The sequence below is a fragment of the Brassica oleracea genome, chromosome C4 (assembly GCF_000695525.1).
Source record: "Brassica oleracea var. oleracea cultivar TO1000 chromosome C4, BOL, whole genome shotgun sequence".
NCBI lineage: Eukaryota > Viridiplantae > Streptophyta > Magnoliopsida > Brassicales > Brassicaceae > Brassica > Brassica oleracea.
The window spans coordinates 22,376,612-22,383,069 of record NC_027751.1 but is presented as its reverse complement, the minus strand read 5'-3'; the positions used below and the strand labels follow the sequence as shown (position 1 = coordinate 22,383,069).

At 35.1% G+C, this 6,458-nt stretch overlaps 1 long non-coding RNA gene across 8 annotated transcripts; it reads left to right on the top strand.

The window, feature by feature from the left end:
• The first annotated feature begins 3,612 nt into the window (after window positions 1–3,612).
• LOC106336679 lies at window positions 3,613–6,239 on the top strand. 8 transcript variants are annotated; one of them, XR_001268869.1, is made up of 7 exons: window positions 3,613–3,691; window positions 4,175–4,259; window positions 4,496–4,572; window positions 4,671–5,052; window positions 5,138–5,196; window positions 5,356–5,467; window positions 5,544–6,239. It is a non-coding gene; the product is annotated as an uncharacterized LOC106336679 (long non-coding RNA). The 8 variants fall into 8 exon arrangements; XR_001268873.1 differs by adding an exon at window positions 4,359–4,376 and having other exon boundaries at window positions 3,623–4,259; XR_001268874.1 differs by having other exon boundaries at window positions 3,626–4,259; window positions 5,544–5,648; window positions 5,735–6,239.
• Window positions 6,240–6,458: the final 219 nt, after the last annotated feature.

Here is a 6,458-nt window from a genome sequence, read left to right as displayed (position 1 = left end):
AAAAATAAAAATACTATTGATGTTTTAAAGATTACCCTGAAATTCGTGAGATTTCTATCATAACGAAAGACATAATAAAAATACCATGGGTTACGTACTAATAACTCGTGTAAGGAAAAGTTTTTAGCAATCAAGACGGATATGAGTAAGGCCTATGATAGGGTTGAATGGTCCTTTTTACAGCGCCTTCTATTGAAAATGGGTTTTTCTATGGAGTGGGTAGCTTTGATGATGTAGTACATATCATCAGTTAGTTATAAGGTCTCATTAAACGGGCAACCAAAAGGATTTATAGTTCCAGAGAGAGGTTTGAGGCAAAGTGATCCGTTGTCTCCATATTTATTTACCCTCTGTACAGAAGCCCTTATTGTCAACATTAGGAAAGAAGAGAGGATAAAACGATCAACAGGGCTAAAAATAGCGCGGGCAAGCCCATCAATTTCTCATCTTTTATTTGCGGATAACAGTTTATTCTTTTGTAAGGCGAAAGTGGAAGAATGTAGTGTCATCCTAAGACTACTCAGAGATTATGAAATGGTGTCAGAACAACAAATTAATTTTTCTAAATCATCGATTTAATTGGACATAAAGTTCCTGAGGGTCTGAGATTGGACATCCATAATCTACTAGGTATTACGAATCTGGGAGATATGGGGAATTATTTGGGGATTCCGGAGAGTCTAGGAGGTTCAAAAATACAGATATTTGGTTTTTTAAATGAGAGGGTACACAATAAAGTGAATAGTTGGACAGTTCGTTTTCTTACAAAAGGGGGCAAGGAGGTTTTAATAAAATCAGCAGCCTCACCCATGCCAACATTTGCGATGTCCTGCTACAGGCTTCCCAAAGGGGTTACCAAAAAAATTACGAGCACTTTGGCTCATTTTTGGTGGAGTAGTGGGAATAACAAAAAAGGTATTCATTAGTATTCATGGGATAAAGTCTGCATTCATAAAGAAGATGGGGGTTTGAGCTTTAGAGATATGCAGGACTTTAATATGGCTTTGTTGGCTAAACAATTATGACGATTGATAGATAAACGGGAATGTTTATTCTCAAAGGTTTTTAAAGGTCGTTATTTTCGGAATACTAATCCTCTGGATGATCACATATCTTACTCCTCTTCTTATTGATGGAGAAGCATCTGCTCAGATAGACCTCTGGTTAAAAAAAGGTTAATCAAAAGAGTAGGAACCGGGCAATCGATATCCGTATGGAATGATCCCTGGATTCCAGCTCCTCGCCCGAGGTCAGCATTACCAAAAACTCAATCTCAAATTTTAAATCAGTCTCTTATGGTGGGAAATCTTATAAATCCCATTGATTCTTCCTGAAATGAGGATCTGCTGGATGTATATTTTCACCCAGATGATGTGAAGATTATTCGTGGTATAGCAGTTAGTCGGACGCAAAGGGTTTAGGACGGAATCAGGGTTTAGGACGAAATCTTTATACCCGGTTCGAGGCCCAATAACAATAAGTTATGGACGTAATATTAAACCCCTTTTGCGCACTCAAGGAAACTTAAATGCTCCTCTAAACTAAAACACTTTGTTTGGCAAGTTTTATCTGGGACACTGCCAGTATCAAAGAATCTAAAGGCTCGTGGTATAGAGTGTGATCTCCGGTGTGGTATTTGTGGGGCAGAGGAGGAATCTATCTATCACGTTATTTTTGAATGTCCAGCAGCACTACAAATGTGGGCTTTATCTCGAATCCCTTCCCCTCCCGGAATCTTCCCATCTTCCTCAATTTTCACCAGCCTGGACCATCTTTTTTGGAGACTCCCAAAAGAGGTTGATTCAGAGTATTTTCCATGGATTATGTGGTATACATAGAAGAATAGAAATGATAAAATTTATAATAATAGGAATGAAAATCCTCAAGAAATTCTGCGCAGAGCAGAAGTTGAAGGAACACTTTGGGCTGAAGCGCAACTTTTGGTACAAGAGAATCATGGGTTTTCTACGCCAGACGTTAGCTGGCAGACATTGGGGTCTTCCCTAATTTGTTATATTGATGGGGCGTGGAAGGAACAAGATGTTTTTACAGGACAGGGCTGGTACTGCCGGAAGATGAATTCAGAGGAGGTAATGATGGGCACAATGAATCTTCGACGTAGTCTATCACCTTTACATGCTGAATGTGAAGCATTGATTTGGGCAATGGAGTGCATGAAGACCCTGCAGTTCTCAGATGTAGTATTTGTGACGGATTGTTCTCAACTGGTGAAGATGGTGTCCACACCTGAAGAATGGCCAGCGTTTGCTACACACATGGAAAAATTCTGCCGAAGTAAGACTTTCTTCCCCAATTTCATGATCAGACATATCTCAAGGGCACAAAAAAAACTCAATAAAAAGCAATCTTTTTTTTTTGTCAACCAAAAAACAATCTTTATTTATACCTTTCTTTTTGCATATATTTTTATTTCTATTGTCTATTAAGAAAAAAATTACAGCTAAAGTTTATATGTTAATGGAATAGATACATAAGAGGTTAAAACACTCATTGCTACGAACTTGGTTAAGGATTCAAAGTTATATAACACGAACAATTGCTCAAAATATCAGCAATATTCGAAAAGATTCAATTAGACTAATGTAACAATGAACAATAATTAAGATCAGTTATATTTTCAATACATGAATCATAGTGATCATAGTCATACATCACGAACAATAGTCACAAATATAATAAATGTATAGTCTTTTTCAAATAACTTAAAAATATATCTAAAATGTTTTAGTGTTATTTGCAAGTGTCTTTAACAGAGTGTGAGTACAATCTACACAACAAAGCTTGAAATGCTTATGATATGATTCAGTTAGAACAGAGTAGACAATGGACCTTGATGTGTAGTTCATTAACATAAATATTGATGGTACATTGCGCATTATACCACATACCATTAAGGTTAATAATTTTTAGTGATTTTTTTTAGTATTATAGATAAATGAATGAACATACAAAAATTATATTGACTAAGAAATCCATAATTTCATATAACCCTAAGCCAAAAAAAATCCATAATTGATCGCATATTTATTCAAAATTTTGACCATAGCGATTTAGCATCTTATGTTACTATCACATATGTCAAGATTGATCAATCAGTGTGAATATTATCCTCTAAAATTGGAAAGAATACAATAGACTTCCCATAATTGAAATACCACAAACACGAAAGTCAATCATTCCGAAAATATTTGATTGACTCAAATTTCATGACCAACTTTCATTAATCTTTTGAATTGGAGCATTCAATATTTGACACCGAGATTTACTCCATTGAGGAAATATAGCTTAATTAAGATCCAATGATAACATTTTTTCCGATTCATTCAAATATATCATGGACTATATGTTTCATTTTCGAGTAATATCTTCGTATTATATCTAAGTGTTTATAATCAGAATAAAAATACGATTATATTGTTGATGTGATCGAGTATATGCAACTATTACGCTAACATCTTACAATACTAAAAGTTCTAAATTCTCAAAAGAGAAGGTGTCCATGTCAGCAGAATAATTCAGACCTATTAAAATCTGACAACTCAGCTTTAATTCTCTCTATTTTGGTACACGCCAAAATTTGACAAATATCTTCGATTCACACCTTAGCCTATCGACTTTTTCTTTTTCCTTCTCATCAGAAACTCTATGCCATTGTCTTCTCCTGCATAACGTATCTCCCTCCCCATTACTACTCATCAAGATTATTCATTATTGTAGTAATCCAGATCTAACCTACTCTTCCGATTCCCCCCACCCCCAGCTCCAAACTTTATATATGGCTATGTTTTTACGGTTCTCTCATTTACCGAATTCAAGATATGGTTTTCTTTCCTATGGCTGATTACGATTTTGTTGCTATTCCTGCTCATTCTCATTGATGAAAAGATATCCAATTGACACCTTCTAATATTCTCAATATTCGCCCTGTTTCGCTAATTTCTTAAGTTGCTATTTTGATCTCTCATGGTTTGTTAATTTAATTAATATTTTCTTCTTATTTTTCTTCAAGCCCATATAATGATATCCTCTCCATGAAAAAGCTCTGGTTTGTCCATGTTATATAGGTTTTGATGAATTATGTCATTTTGGTTATCTTTTACTCATCAACTTTCTGTTAGTTATAACTATTAATTGTTTCATTATTCCCGGATAGTGTAGAAGCCAGACGGCAAGTTGATATCTTTATACCAAATACAAGAGCAGTATGCCTAGCTTCTACCTGATGGGTGCTCACTTAGGTAGACGTTCGAAACTTTATTCATTAATAAATTTACAAAAATTACAATAAGAAGTCCTTCCTTGAATCGGTTTTAAGTTTTGGGTTTTATAACTGGCAGAACTGCAACGATGAATGTGTAAGAAAGTGCGAGTTGTCATATCCAAAATTTACAATTATCAGAGCTTCCAGAGACCCTACATGGTTTATATCTTGGTAAAGAGAGTTGAACTAACATCCTGCTGTTTTGTAATACAGGATTGGGGTTTTCTATCCTGATGTTGTGACTGAGACATTATACTGAAGCGAGCAAAAGGAATCCAAAAGACAGTAAGGTCATTTCTAATCATCTTACGCATTTCAGTGTTGTGTACAAAGGTTTCAGTATTTGATATTTGTAACAAATATTTTTGCTTCTTTGAATTTCATATAGGCATACAGAAACTGAGCTGCGTGTTATGCTGCGTTTTATGCAAAGCTGGGGAAATACCTATACGATTTAAGGATGCGGAGAAATGCACCAAGATCCATCCAACATTCTCAAAGGGGTACAGCAGAAAAATTGCAGTCCAATTCTTCATGAAGGAGTATGAAAATTCAATGGAAATATACCACTAGGGTCGCAAACATGATCCTAATATTGAGCTTTTCTCGATGGTGTTATACGGTATACTATACGTGTAAAGGCATGGAGAAATTATTTACTCGGTTATCTTTGTAGCCTATGTTACGTTCTGTAAAAATATTATGCAGATCTGTACAATAGATCAACAAGCAAACCGTGGTGACCTTACCCGAGGAGTTTAAAGAAACATGTTAAATTCTAACTTACTGTTACGTATCCCTTTTTCGGTTTAGAGACAACCAGTGAGTTTATCTTATTTATTTTTCTTCTTGCAGACAATCGGAATGCAAGACCCATCAATCCAAAACATTCTCACAGATCCTGTATTGAGAAGGTAAAGAAACGAACTTGACTTCTCTATATTTTTCCTCAATTCAGAAATCAATGTTTGGTTCAGATGTGCTGGAGCAATCCATATTGATGTTAATGATGTCTTATCAAAATCTAACACTTCTCTTTGAACATGTACTGACTGATCTGTGATTGTGACTAGGACCATAATCCAGATACGTTGAAGAGGCTGACTGAGGCTGTGAGATTCAAGAAAGAGTTAGAGCAGAAAGACTATTCTGATCTCAGTATTAGTGATGCGGAACGTTAAAAAGGTATTTTCCTTTTGTAGTTGTATCTTGGTAAAGAGAGTTGAACTAACATAATGTTGTGTTTCTAATACATGTATAGAGCTCTTTAAGGAGAAGAAGTATCATGATGCTGTGAGACATTACCCTGAAGCGATCAAAAGAAATCCAGAAGACTTGGGAGCAAGGCCATTTCTAATCATCTTATGTGCTTCAGTGTTGTGACGCGTACAAAGGTTTCCGTATTTGAACTTTTAAATTAATATGTTTTCTTTTTCTTTGTATTTCATATAGGCATACGACAACCAAGCTGTGTGTTACACAAAACTGACAAGTTCTTCCAAGGGAGGCATATCGGAAAAAAAGAGAGATGTGAAGATAGTAATCAAGACAATACTCGATGTTGATCTGATAGAAGTTAAGGGAGATCGAAGAAAGTTTGTGTTGTTTAATGCGGGTAGGGTAGCTAAAGGCCTTAGGCATCTTGATGAGAAGTATGGCAAAGAAAGATGGGAGATATTGAGCAGTGTGGTTGAACTTCTATGTTATGCAGCGAACGTGGAGCAACACAGTAGAGGAGGCGAGCCATTAACTTCGTTTATATTTAAACGAGTCACCTGGAACAACTCACTTTGGAGCGTTTGGTTTAAGTTTTGACTAAAACACTATTTAAACAATGAATTCTGACAACATTATAACACTATCTAACTTAAAATAAGTAGAACATTGAGGTTCATGATGTGAACCACTGAAACAAATGATCCAATACAATTAAACCAAAACCAGGTTTAATACATAATTATATATTTAAGTAGAATCAATAGAAACTACAGCAACACAAAGGAAAGGAAAATTATTTACCAAATGTAATTTAAAAAAAAAGTTCGTTCTGTTTTACCAAATGTCATTTTTGTTTTGTCATTATTGAAAAGACAAAAACAAGTTGAGATATTAATGACAAGTCTATTTTTGTTCTACGATAATGTAAATATGAAATGAAGGATTTACCGATCATCAA